Here is a 14,835-nt window from a genome sequence, read left to right as displayed (position 1 = left end):
AGTAATAAACACATATATTTTTATAATATATACTTGTGTGGTGTCCTTTCATTTGGTATTACAGGATTGTATGTGGTAAAACAGCTCGCTTAACACGACCTCTTAAGTTAAGCCTTTAGGCTGCTTAGTCCATGCTACCCCTAGGATAGCTTGTCTAATAAGGTTGACTTACAACCAGACACCATAAGGGGATTGTTTGGTCAGGTAGTAGGTGGTTCCAGAATTGGAAACATCCCCTACCAGGCCAACTTCTCACACTAGGGTACATGGAATCCATTTTACAGAGAGAGCAGATGGCCTGGGGCCCTGATTAGCAGGGAACCAGGTCAACTAAGTCAAAAAACCAGCTAAACACAGGCAAAAATCTGGGGTAACCATAGTCAGGTAGCCACCTTCCTACATAACCCCCCCCCCCAAACGAAAGGAGATAAGGCTATCCTTGGCCAGGTAAGCCTATATTGCCTGAGTGGCCATATAAGGAAGTACCTGTACTAGCATGGGTACCCCCTGTCTCATGGTCCACTAAGCAGTCCCTCACCCTTTGGGTATTAGAGGGTCTCCACCATAGGGAATCACTACCTTGGGTGTGTTTATGCAAAGTTAAAGGCTGGTTTGGATATGGAGTATTGAAGTGAGGCTCTACTAATTTAGGGCTTGGCTTCCTCCAATTATCTTCCACCATGTGTGCCTTTCTTTCTTTAACTGAGTTGCACTGTGCTCTCAGGGTCAACCTCTGGCTACCTAAAGCTGGAGGCTGGGTCCCTCTGTGTGGCTTGCTGGAGGGACAGTTCAGGTTTGGGCCCTTCGGGTCCCAGGTTTGGCTGTGCCCAACAGAATCCACCTGTGGGAGGTCCCTAACTGTTTTTAAGGGGGCTCCCTCAGGAGTTTTTAAAGTTTTCACCTTACTAGGGCTACTAGTTTTGGTGCACCTAATCTTTTGATGGGGGTGCTTTATTTGACAGGGGGCCCTCTGGGTCTCACTGTCCTTCTTGTCCTCTGCAGCCCTGGGCTGGCTAAGGCAAGGGAGAGAGGGGCAGGTTACCTGCTCCAGACTGGGTTCCACCTGAGAAGGGTCCACCGCCTTCAGAGGCTCTGTCAGGCCAGGCCTAACAACCTCTGGGGCAGTTCCTTCATCAGGGGTAAGATCAGTTCCCTGAGGAGGCTGATCCTGTCCTAAAGTCTGGTGAGGGGGAGATTTCTCTTCCTCCTCCATGCTCTCAGTTTGTGTGGAGTTATCCATCATTTCAGGCTTCACAACACACATATCAGTTTGAGTTTGGGCTGTGGCCATCACAGCCCCATCAACCTTTTCAGGAGGAGACTCAGTTTGGGTTTCTGCTGTTATCATAACAGCTTTGCTATTCTGTTCAGGAAGAGCTTTTGCTAATGATGGGGCAGAGAGTTTCTCAGCCCTACCAACCTTTTCAGGAAGGACATCTTGAATTGGGGCTGTAGCCATTACAGCCCCACTAACCTTTCCATTGGAATTCACCATTCTAGAATGGGTTTCCTGTTCAACCTTAGCCCAGGCTGAGATTTCCAAATCATTACCAAGTAGACAGTCCACAGGCAAGTTTGATGACACTGCCACTCTCTTTGGGCCAATGACACCTCCCCAGCTGAGACTTACTACTGCCATGGGATGATTTGTTTGGATTCCATCAATGTTTGTAACCTGGTATGTGGCACCAGGTAAAAGTTGCTTAGAGGGGACTATGCCATCAGCCACCATGGTGATGCTAGCCCCTGTGTCTCTAAAAGCTTCAACTTTCAAACCATTGATGATGGGTTCTTGTCTATACTTGCTCAAAGTATTTGGGCAAGCAGAGAAGTTGGCAAACCCCATGCCAGTCTCATAAACAAGATCATTGGGTGATGGGGACCTGGATAGGCCAGGGTCCACCTGAGCTCCAACAGTAAACCCACCCAGATTCCTGGGTGTGCTTCCACTTCCTGGGGGATTACTGCTGACAGTAACAGGAGGTGTTGAAGCTGGCTTTGGAGGTATATTTTCTTTATTGTTATTCTTGGGACAACAGTTGTCTGTTTTGTAATGCCCAACCTGTTTACAGGCATAACAATAAGGCTTTTTCTCAGTTGAAGAAGTGTCTTGGGACCCACCCCCATTCTTGGAGTTTTGGGGCCCTGGGGAAGTCTTTTCTTTATTTTTATCCCCACCCTTATCTTGAGGCTTGGTAGACTCCTTCTTCTGGTTACTGTCCTGATTCTTAGGCCTAATCCTGGTTCTGACCCACTTGTCTGCCTTCTTTCCCAATTCTTGGGGAGAGGTCAGATCAGAGTCCACCAGGTGCTGGTGTAAGAGCTGGTTCTGACAATTACTTAGGATCTGCTCCCTCATAATCAAATTATACAATCCTGTAAAGTCATGTACTTTGCTGCCATGTAGCCAACCCTCCAGAGCCTTAGTAGCACAATCTACAAAATCAGTCCAGTCCTGAGTCTGTGTCTTCTGGGTGTCTCTGAACTTCAACCTGTACTGTTCAGTGGTTAAGCCAAACCCATCTATTAGCCTTTCAGTTATCAGGCACCACCAGACACATCTACACATGTAATTGAGCACCAGACTAAAGTGACTCCTCCCTATATGTAAGGGGGGAGAAGGTGTGACGTCCTGTGTCATGATATTCTGGAATGTGGGGATGATTGCTAGGCCGTGAGCTGGAATAGAGACATTTGTCCGTTGGTCTTAGCTTGTTGATGGATGGGGTCTCTGCATCTGTGATACTTAAATAAACCTTTCTTGACCCCCACCGTATGATCTACTCTGATTTCTGGAGGGACACACTTCCACAGATGACCATGTTAAATCTAGCTTCGCACAACCCACTGAGCATTCCTGCAGGTGTGGTACTTGATAGCAAAGGTTTATTGTCAGCGTTATTTACAGCAGATAATAAAACAATCACAATTCTTGTTGATTTAAAACGACTTAAGCACGTTTCATACAAATACTACACTTTGCGCATAATCCATGATCTGACGTAAAATGCTAGTGCAAATGGATGACGTACATCACTTTTAAAACCAATCAATTAGATAGAGCGGTCATTAGATCTTACAAAGCGTACCAGCTAACAAGCACGTACATAGGTGCAGATACCGGCGTCGCCGTCTGCTTGTTGCCTACTCAGAGCAAGTAAACCCCTAGCAAGCCTGACAGCTGTCTTATAAACATCAGAAATAAAAGAAGAGCACTAGCCTGCTGCGCAGACATTACCTAGTGTGTTAAACAAGCATTGGCATTGCCAATAGGTCTCGCTTGTGGGACCTTATAAGTATTTAGTTTTGCAGCACAATATCCTTGTTGCATAATCGGATATTGTGCTGCAAAACTAAATACTTATAAGGTCCCACAAGCGAGACCTATTGGCAATGCCAATGCTTGTTGGATGCGCTAACATTATTGAGGTTCACAGTGCGGGAAGTGTATGCAAAAGTGAAAGGGCCGCTCTGCCAAGTTGCTTATTTTGGTGTTTAAAAAAGTGTTTTCTGGATGTTTAGTAGCATCGTATCAAAGTGTAGAAAACACGGCGAAAACCTGGTAGCAATTGAAGTACAGTGAAATGAGCTTGCACTGATGTAGGAAGTTAATGATTTCTTTTTAATTTTTTTAAAGTTAGGATTTTCTTGTGACGTCCGGTGCCAGCAAGGGGTTAGGTGGCTGTCTAGGTTGTGCAACATGGTTTTTGGATGCGCTAACATTATTGAGGTTCACAGTGCGGGAAGTGTATGCAAAAGTGAAAGGGCCGCTCTGCCAAGTTGCTTATTTTGGTGTTTAAAAAAGTGTTTTCTGGATGTTTAGTAGCATCGTATCAAAGTGTAGAAAACACGGCCTGGGGGAAGCTGGCTGGGGAGGGGGAGGAGAAATCAAATTAGGGGAGGAGAAGCCGAGAAGCCGCAGAGCGCACGCTGGGCGAAGCCCTTTGATGTGCTCTGCGGCAAATGCAAGTAGGAGGGAGGGAGGCTGATGCGCGTTCATGTTTGAACACGTGGTTCACATGAACTTCATGAAAACGCCAGCAAAAAGCTGGTGGTTTCATGATGTTTTCGCCGCTTGAATTCTCACTCCGCTCGATGCGCATGCGCGCATCGATAGGTCGCGAGACCTTAAAAACAAGGATTGTCCAAATAGTTTGTTTTGCTGCCAATAGACGGCCAACACCTAAGCGAGCATTTTAAAAAGTGCAGGTACAAGTAGAAATGTGCAACAATACCTCTCGATGCTCTGTCCAGTCCATAAGGTTTTCCAGTGCCTTTCATGTTTGAGTCGAGCTACGCCCCAGTTTATGAGGGCAAATATGTCAAAGGACGAGCACAGCCCCCAGAGATAAACGGAAAATGTCAAAACCATCACTACAGTTGGTTCATGGTTTGAACCCACTTCCTTCGCTGCTGTCTATGGCAGGTATGCATATACGAAGCAACTGCCTGGCAAATCTCCATACGATCAGTTCTATAACATAAGAAAAGTACTGCACTGCAGCATCTCAGATTACATGTTAGAAAAAGTGGACGTAGGTAGTACCTTCGGATTTTACGCGACATATCACACAGCAGCATAAAATGCATAAATGACTCAGGGCCCCCTTATGTACGGGGACAAGTGTCAGATCCGCCTCCAGGGGCTTTACCCATGATTTAGTTAAGGTCGGCACCTGAAGAGATCCTAATCTGAACATGAGATGTAAAGCCATTTTCTCAGCAGGGAACAGCAAGTCCATGAACTGCACCAGGCGCGGTTCACATTTTACTTTCTGGTAATTAGTCGGAAGGTTGCCTTTCCTTGCTTCTTGCGTGCTCCACATGAATGCACAATATTTCTTTTTAACCAGTTCTAGTGTTGCCTTATTCATCAGTTCCAGATGATTCTATTTCTCTACTCAACTAGTGTATGTTAGAATGTTCTCAGCGTGCTTGAACCAGAGTAAATTATTGTAATCCTGCATCGTCGCAGTATCTGCGGAACCATACTATATGATGCAAAGGATAGATTTGACCACACTCGCATCCAATATCTTATGGGGTGAGATCCTCCAGTGAACCCCAGCTCAGCTCTTAATACTGTCAGTGGGGTTCCCAGACCCAGGTTTAGTACACGTAACAAGAAGATGTTTCCCAGTTTAAGAAGAGCCTGAACTTTTGTAAAATCCCACAGTTCAGCACCATAAGCGCAGGCCATACGTGCATTTGTCTTGAATGCATCAGTGCTAGTTTTATTGGTCTCTTGCTGCTTGAGTTAGCAAAATGTAGAATAGTGGCGTCAAGTTTGTTTCCGCCTTCGCCACATGAGCTTTCCAATATAAATGGTCATCCATTCGTATGCAGAGGTAGTCATGTTTTAAGTCGCTTAGTTGGTTAACCATTAATCCTGAATGTCAACAATACCGTTGATTTATGAATAATTATCATATATTTTTCTCTTTATTGATTATTAACTTCCGTACCTTACAGAATAGCTCGAAGCCTTCCAAAAGTTGATGCATTGAATTTTCAGTACGCGCTAATATTACTGCATCATCTGCAACCAGCGGGATTGGAATATTTTCCTTCTCCAATATCGGAACATCAAGACGAAGATTCCCGAGAGAATTCAGTTCCACTGATGTGAATGTTGAATAAAGCTGGGGCAAGTCCGCAACCCTGCCCAACGCCAATGTTTATTTCAAACTTCTCTGTGCATTCTTCTTTTACACCAAATCTTACTCTGGAATGATTGCCGCGGCAGATCCTTTCGGATAGTTAAATAGTTGCTTGGGAACCTCCTTCCTCCAGAAGACTCAGAAGGACGGAGCGGCGACAGAATCGAATGCTGTTTTTAGGTCTCTTAAGACCAAGTAGAGCGGGTAGTTTCCAGGGACACAAACTTCATACAGATCATGTGCAACCTCAGAGCCTGGTCGATTCTACTATAGCCTTTTCAGGATCCAGCCTGAGAGTTAGAGGCAATATTGTCCTCCTCTGTCCAGGTCTCGAGTCGTGACTGTAAGGGTTTCCCAAAGATTTTCCAGATGTTGCCTAATTGGGAAATTTGCCGATAGCTGGGGGGTCATCTGTCCCCCCCCCCTTTTTTTTTTTTTTTTTAAAACCTTTATTTCGTAAAAAAGAGTACAGTTACAGACCTACAACCACACAGGCCGGTGAGTTACATGCAATAACAATATCAACTCTATACACAGCTCATCAGCCGACAGCCCGAGGGTCCGGCAGCGTAGAAGCACGATGTTATCCGGAGCCCATGGCAAGAGAGGATAAATAAAGGTTTCCATTTTTTACAATGTATAAACAACACAAAGAAAAACATGAAAAAGAGTCGAGGCAAAACCAAGCAATATAAGGACTGTTACGTACGGTAGGGGGAGACAAATGAGTAGCAGGCATCAAGAAATCACGGGAGAGGGGAGTGGGGACCGAGAGTGAGCAGTGCATCACATATAACAGGAAATCAAAGTACCAGAACGTACAGTCAAGGAGATCGTGGAATGTCAGGGGGCTCAGCGAGGGGAGGAGCACAGATCTCTCCTCGATATGAATTCCATTGACCCCATATCTTGCCCCACTTCTTGGGCCTACCACGAGATATGTACACGATTTTTTCTCTAAACATGCACCAGTCCATGTTCTCCTCCCAGGTCGAGACCGACGGTGCCCTATGAGATCCCCACAATTGAGCAATATCTCTCTTCGCAATCATGTTACCCAGCGTGACCCACTGAGTCTGAGCAACCGTACAGTCATTCTGTTCCCATACATTCAACAAACAGCGTCTGGCCTCGGGGAGCAGCTCAACACCCGTCACTTCACCCATGACCGCATGCACTCGAGTCCAGAAAACCACTACCTCCGGGCATTCCCATATAATGTGGAGGAAGGTAGCAAGCATACCACAGCCACGCCGACATGACCCATCCACAGAACAACCCATATGCACCAACCGTGGACCCGTGACATAGACACGATGCAGAATCTTCAGCTGCACCAGTCGGAATCGCAACTTCTTTAGGGGTGGATATTGCAGCTTGCCAGTCCTCGTCGTCCAACTCCAGACCATCACCAATCCACGCATCTCTTAGCTGTATAAGGAGGTCTGAACGGGCATTAATACGTTTTTTATATATAAGAGAGATAGTGCTGTCAGGGACATGCCCATCCAGCACTCTATCCTCCAGGGGTGAAGACTCAGGAATCGTAGTCCCAACAGGGAAGAACGAATCGAGTGCGTGGCGGACCTGAAGATTTCGAAAATATTCCCTGTCACTCAACTTATACTCCCGTTTCAGTTCATCGAAAGTTTTGACTCTGCTGGTGGCCCAAAGATCGCCCACTTTGCTGATACCGATAAGGTCCCAACTATCGAATCCCTTCGATGACCACAGACCACCCAATCTCTCAGCAGCATACAGGGGAGTTGCCCTAGTCAGTTTATCCATCCAGCCCGTGGCCGATGTTGCACTGCCCCATACCCGTACTGCCACAGCAGTGGGGCCCGTCAGATTCCTCCTGGCGGTTCTGGAATAGAGCGCTCTATTGTAATCACCCCCCGGCAGTTGCCACCTGTCCATCTCATAGGCGGGATTCGGGACAGGACCATACATGGCGTTATTGATGGCACTCAACTGAGATGCCCAGTAATAACGTTTGACATCAGGCAAAGCTATACCACCGTCATACCACGGCAAAGTCAATTTTGCCAATGCTATGCGGGGCCGCCCGCCCCAAACCAACTTCCTCTGGAGGCCCTCAATTTCACGGAAATAGCTGGCCGGAACTAGATTGAGCGTATTCTGAATGGCGTACAGGAACCGGGGAAGAGACATCATTTTAAACAAGGCCGCTCTTCCCAAAGGGGACAGAGGCAATCCACACCACGCCGCAACATCCAACCTAAGCCGGACAAGCGGAGGTAGTAAATTCCGCTCATAGTGCACCGTGGGGTCCATCGAAATGTAGATCCCCAAGTACTTGAAGCCAACTTCGGAAACAGGTATAGAGCAAATGCGGGGCAGAGAGGTTGTCCAACCCTAAGTGGGTAAATGCAGGACTTAGCCCAATTGATAACCAAACCAGAGTTCCTCCCGAAAGAACTCAGGACGTCAAACAGAACACCCAACGACTTACGGGGAGAAGTGAGATACAACAATATATCATCGGCATAAAGCGACACACGATCCTCGAAGGCGGGGGACCACCGTATGCCCTTGAGCGAGGGCTCCCAACGGAGCCACGCGGCAAGGGGTTCAAGAGAAAGTGCAAAAAGGAGAGGCGACAAAGGGCAGCCCTGCCCCGTGCCGCGCCCAAGAACAAAAGGTTCCGAGGCCCTTCCGTTGACCACCACCTGAGCCAGCGGTTGCTCATATAAAAGTCTAACCCACCCAATGAACTTAGGGCCAAAGCCAAACTTGGCAAGGGCAGCCCACAGATAAGGCGATTCCACCGTGTCGAAGGCCACCGAGGCGTCAAGTGAGACCAAGATGGCCGACTCCTCAAGAGACCCCGCCCTTGCCAAGACACCATGAAGACGTCGAAGATTGAGCGCGGTATTGCGGTAGGGAATAAAACCAGACTGATCCGGGTGTACCAAATCGCCGATCACTGTAATCAGCCGGCTCGCCAAGAGCTTCGCAAGGATCTTGGGCTCCACATTCAAAAGCGAGATCGGCCGATATGACGAACAGAGTTCACGAGGCTTGCCATCCTTGTGGATGACCACAATGGATGCCAGTCTCTGGTCCCGGGGAAGGAGCCCGAGATCTCGCGATGCCAAGAACATCCGGCGAAGATACGGCGCCATTTTGTCAGGGCTCAGCTTATACAGCTCGACCGGTATGCCGTTCGGGCCCGAAGCCTTGCCCGAACGAAGCGAACGGATAGCGAGCGCTACTTCATCGGTGGAAAAATCCGCCTCCATAAGCTCCTTGTCTGAGTCCGACAGACTAGGCAACGCTATATCGCGGAGCAACAAGTGCGAGTCCTCCTCCTGTCTGCCAGAGACCGGCGCGTAAACCTTCTGAAAGTGCTGGGCAAAGACCTCCACTATCTCGACCGGGTCCACCACTCGCGCGCCATCCACTCTCTCAATAACAGGCACCACCCGACTCAATCTATCCCTCTTGTCCAGCCAAGCAATTAATTTTCCCGCCTTGTCACCCACATCATACAGACGACCTTGCTGCTCACGATTCATTGCCCTAGCCGCATCAGTCACCTGAGCTCTGTATTCAGACTGTTTAAGTGCCAAGGAGTGCAAGTCCTCAGGCGTAGTCCCAGACCCCATCCGTTCCTCCAACTCAGTGATGTCATTTTCCAGGCCCACCACTTCCATAGTTCTGCGCTTCCTCTCGCTGGCAATCAAAGATAGAGTCTGACCCCGGACCACAGTGTTGTATGCCTCCCATAAATAAACAGGGGAGGACACCGACCCTACATTTTCGGCAAAGTAGAGATCCATACACTTAACCACTTCCGTACCAATGTTGGGGTTGCGAAGATGCCATGGATTAATTGGAGCGACCCGACCCCCGGACTCTAGCCGCACGTCAATAGTGAGCCAGAGTGGGGAGTGGTCTGAGATCCCTCTAGCCAAATGCCTAATTTCCCTCACAGAGACCATCTGTGCCGCTGGTACAAGTATGTAATCGAGTCTCGAGAGACTACCATGCGCTCCCGAATAGAAGTTATACTGGAGCTGTCCAGGGTGCAGCTGCCTCCAACAATCCGCTAAACCCAACGTGTACAAAAAATTCCCCAGCCATAGCTGCGACGTGGGGAGGGTTCTGCGAGGGCTACGATCCTCTTCCCCACTGACAACTGAATTAAAATCGCCACCCACTACCAACAGACCATCGGGGAGCCCCAGGACCACCCCGCCCAAATCAGAAAACGTGGTGGATTGTAGATCAGGGGGAACATACAGAGACAAAATGGAGATCGTCTTCCCCTCCCAACGGCCCACAACAGTGGCATAGCGGCCCCTATCATCCAAAACCATGTAATCTATTTCGAGGGAAAGGGAGTTTCTAACCAGGATGCCCGCCCCCCTCGACCCAGTAGTAAAGCCAGAGTGGGCCACCAAACGGTAGCCCCGTCTATTCAACGCATGGCACGTATTTCCTACGAGATGAGTCTCCTGGAGTAAAACGATATCCGGGGAGTGTCACTTCAAATACTGCAAAACTATCCCCTGTTTTATCCTATCCCCGAGACCATTAACGTTCCAGCTCAGCACCCTCAGCCCCCTACCCTCATCCCAGAAATGAACAAACAGTCCCCCCGCCACGAAACAGGCACATAGGATAAAATACCGACCAAATCGTAGCCTCGAAACAGACAAACAAGAGAAGACCCCTCCACCACCCCCCAAGAACCCCTCAACACACATCCCCCCACCCTGCACCCCTGCGGTAGACCAAAAAGCCACCCCAACTTGCAGTGTGCCTGTCGCTCCATTTAACTAACCTACAAGAAGAGAGAGAAAGAAGTCCCCTGAGGAGGAAGAGTCCCAAATCCCCCCACCCCCGGGTATCAACACCATACAAACATAGCTATCACAGAGCCACTGCAGAGCGTCCATAAACTGGCTCGCCGGCGCAGACTCCCTACTCCTGTTCTTCCAAGCCGCCCTCGGCGCCCCTCGAACTCTCCGGGCTGGCACGGTGCATCGTCAAAGTGTCCAACCAGTCACTGGCCACTTCAGGGCGGTCGAAAAAGAATGTACGTTCGTTATGTTCAATCCTCAGGCGGGCCGGAAAAAGCATGGCGTACTTCAATCCCATGTCCCTGAGATGTCTTTTCACCCCCGTAAAGCCCATACGTTGCTTCTTTACCACCTGTGTAAAGTCCGGGTAAAAGCTGATCGACACATTCTCAAACTTAGTGGGACCATTGGCACGCGAGGCCTGCAGGATAGCGTCTCTGTCTCGGAAATTAAAAATCCTGGCTATTATAGGCCTCGGAGCGGCTCCAAGCTTGGGCTTCCCACCTGGAATTCTATGAGCACGTTCCACCGCAAAAAGATTACTAAGACCCTTTGGTGCCAAATGGTTCCGAACAAGGTCTTCCACCAGAAGATCCGCAGGCACGTCTGTGGAGTTCTCCGGAACACCTACGATGCGAATGTTGTTGCGCCTGGCCCGGCTCTCGAAATCATCCAGCCGACGGGCAAACAAGTCTCTGGCCGTTCGAAGATTGCGGACCTCGGCTTGGAGATCCGAGACGACCGAAGTCAGGCTTGCGGTCTTGATGTCCAGGGATTTGACCCGCTCATTGGTTTTCCCCAAGTCCGTCCTGATAAGGTTGACCTCGATTGCCACCATGTCTAACTTAGTAGCTAAAGTTTCATACTGCTGGCCCATAGCAGTCCGGACACTGGCAATGGCGCCCATAACATCCTGTAAAGTCGGATCCTCAGTCGCGGGAGGACCGTCACCGGTCTCCTCAGGGATCTTGCTTGCTCGGCCTGGGGATCCCTTCGGGCGAGTAAAGCGATCTATGGTCTGAGAGTGGGCAACCCCTCCTCGGTTCGGGCCTCTGGTGTTGCGCTTCTCGGCATCCGCCCTGCCCGCCATGATGGGCAACGAGCTCCGGCGGGACCTTTGGGATCTGGTCAGAATGATTCCCTCCGTGGCAGGCCTGCAGAGTCGAGAGGTCGAGGATCAACGGCCAGTGTGGGATTGACGACTAGACCAGGGCAGCAGTGTCGATCAGCAGCGAGTCGGCGCCAACAATGACCAAGAGCGAAACCGAAAGTACCACTGGGGCAGCGGAAGTATCTCTCAGCCGTTGTTGTTCACTTGCCACCTGGGTACCTCGGAAACTCAAGCCCCCGGATAGCCTTCGATACAGGCCCCTTCCCCCCTTTCTTGTGAATCACCACAGTTATGGAAGACTTTCATGATTCTGGAACCACACCAAGAGTCATTACGATGGAAAATAACGCTGTTAAAGACCCTGAAGCACTGAACGTCTGAAGTGGCTATCCCTGCTCTCCTCTGAATCCATGCAATAACGCTTAGTGAAGGTGTGGAGGAGGGAAGCCCATGTTACCGCACAGTAAATCTCAGCCACAGGAACACCCCTGACAAGTGCCAATGCAGAGGACTCTGCTCTTGGGGACTGAGCGCAGATTCTCTCAGTCAGTTCCTTTGTGAGGCACAAGAGGATGCAATGACATAAGGTCCTCTTCTGGGCAGAGGTGCCCTTCTTGCAGCCTCTACAGTCCACACCTAGGGTCAATATAAAAATAGACTTCCTTTTGGGGCTCTTACTGATATGATCATGCCCTTACGTGCCCGCATTGCTGCTCTGCTGTTTGTGCTGCTGCCTGGGCCCTTGTTGGGATATTGTGGCACCACCACAGGACTCCGTATTATTTCTTCTCTGCTCCTGAACACGGACCGCGGACTGCCTGGACTCCATCTCCCACAGGGCAGTGCGATCTCGCGTGAGGAGCAGCGCCAGCCAGCCACCGGGTCCATAAAACTCTCTGGGGGGATCCAACAGCGCGGGACGCGCGTGGGCCAAGGGCGGGCCCGTCCTTGCCCGTCGAAGCCCGGAGGAGGCTGGGCTCGGCCCCCCCTCTAACAAGTGGCCCTACACTATACCACCTCTATAACTACCTTCAGGTACAGAGTTTAATTAAAACTTTCTGTTGATTCGTGTGAAGCGGGATTGGTACTTAACGTCGTGATGGAGTGATTATCTGACGCATTTATAACGAGGGAAGAATCATTACTATGCCATGAGATAGAACTAACAGGGAGGCGGCTGTCTCTAGACCCCCTATCTCATTCAAGGCGAACCTCATTAGGATTACATAATCCAGCAGGTATCTCCCAAAACTTAACCCAATCCTGCTCATCACCTCATAACTTGGGGACTGTACCAGTGGTCTCGGATTTGTTGGCCCTTGTACATGATGAGCCGCCAGCACTACAAATGGATATCTCTAACGGGCCAAGCATAGCCTCTAGAACCCGGACTTCCAATTCTTCTATTGGGGGCACAAAGGCTAAGCCGAGGGCAAAGGCATCCGTGAACCGTAAGAAGGGTAAGGGTCCATCAAAACAAAAACTTCAAAAGGAATCCGAGTGTGACTCCCAGACCCACACAGCGGTAAAGAGTTGCTCTGTAAGTACTCAGACCATGGATGTTTCATTGTCTACGCAATTCTGCCCAAGGAGGACGGCACAGCCATTAATGCCATTAATATGACAGTATTGGACACTGCCCTTGGTCGGATCAGGGAATCTAGAGACAAAAATGTTGCTTCATTGGGCGGCCGTTTAAAGCTTCTGGAAGGTACATTGATTGATTTGTCTGGGTGCCTGGAGTCTTGTTCCATTTCCGTGATCTCTTTGGTGCCCAGTGAGGGGCAGAGCTCTGGCAATGCCCCATACCATCAACTTTCACTATCGGCCTCGGCCACATCAGAGAAACTGCTGGCAATGACCCTGGCGATCGAGGAACTTTTGAGAAAAATACAGGGTGTAGGCACAAATAACATACCGCCCAGTTGCTTAGGGTGTCTAGGGAGCACATCAAATGGTGGAAATATAGCCAACCCCCATATGGCGGACATCTCACAACCAGCCGTGCAATCTGGGAGGGGTGTTGGACATACGAGTCATTTTAATTTAGATTATAATAAAGCGCCATCTGATATAGCACCCGTTATTAACCAAAGACTGCCCAACCCGGAGATCACATATAGGGTAAGGGGCAGGGTAAATGAAGAAGGCCTGACCTTGAATCTACCTCCAGAAGCCACACCATATACAATAATATTGGCAAATGTACCACAATCCACGTCCAAATCAATTGAATCCTGGGAGACTTTACATAATAAGTCTCTTTGCACGCTCTGGTTTAAAATTGGCTTAACTGATGCCCTATTTAGCGAATTTAAAATGGCAAGGAGAGTGGGATGGGTGGGGAAATGTGATAAGAGGCTCCCGGGTGATTGCATAGTCCTCACTTTTAGAACACCAAGTTTAACACAAGAAATTTTGAGCCTACAGGGTTCCCTCTATGTGACCAATCATGGAATAAATGTACTCCCGTTGGGTTACTTGTATCCCCCCACTAACTACCTCCGACACGCAGGACAGGAGATGCAACTCCCAGCCCATTTCATGAATAACATGCACCACACTCAATTTAGCATACCTTTGACTAATAGATTTGAGGCCCTTTCTTCCCTGGATGATAACGATTGACTCAGTAACATTAATAGCAATAGGGTACAATGTCAATCAATAAGAACAATCTCGCAATGTACAGCTTTACTTGTAAATACTGAACAACCCGACATTAGGGCAAGAAACGCCGCTAATCATTGTAACAACTGTAATACTCTGAGTGAAATAACTCAGTCGAAGGCCAGCATTTCTTATAGTGAAACACCAAATAGCTCTGGTGGCCCCAACGTAGTCCCTGCCCCCACTGATTGTATATCACAGTCTGGACCTAGAATGAAAGAAATAGAGATCCTGTTCTGGAATGTGGCAGGTCTTAAGGCTAAACTGTCTAATGCTGCCTGGCTGGAATTCATCCATAATTTTGACATTATAAGTATTTAAGAAACTTGGTCTGATAACATCTTACATATTAATGGTTTTAAGACATTTTCCAGTTCAGCGCTGCCATCAAGTAAGGGAAGGAATAAGGGCGGCCTTTGCATCTATGTGTCTTACAGGTTAAATGCTCTCAAGATAGACCTCATGAAGTCTAAAACCTATTATCAGGTGTTAAAAATCAACTTAGATAAAAAGTATTATTTAGTCTTGTCAAATTGTTATAATAATATGCCCATTGCGGATA

At 48.7% G+C, this 14,835-nt stretch overlaps 1 protein-coding gene across 1 annotated transcript in view; it reads left to right on the top strand.

Moving 5' to 3' along the window:
• LOC144807226 (uncharacterized) overlaps positions 1-14,835 on the top strand; it is a 494,237-nt gene that overhangs the window by 448,900 nt on the left and 30,502 nt on the right. The gene's annotated exons all lie outside the window — the stretch shown is intronic.

Source organism: Lissotriton helveticus, chromosome 1_2 (assembly GCF_964261635.1).
Source record: "Lissotriton helveticus chromosome 1_2, aLisHel1.1, whole genome shotgun sequence".
Taxonomy (NCBI): domain Eukaryota; kingdom Metazoa; phylum Chordata; class Amphibia; order Caudata; family Salamandridae; genus Lissotriton; species Lissotriton helveticus.
The sequence above is the reverse complement of the archived record's forward strand: the minus strand, read 5'-3'. Positions and strand labels throughout refer to the sequence as shown.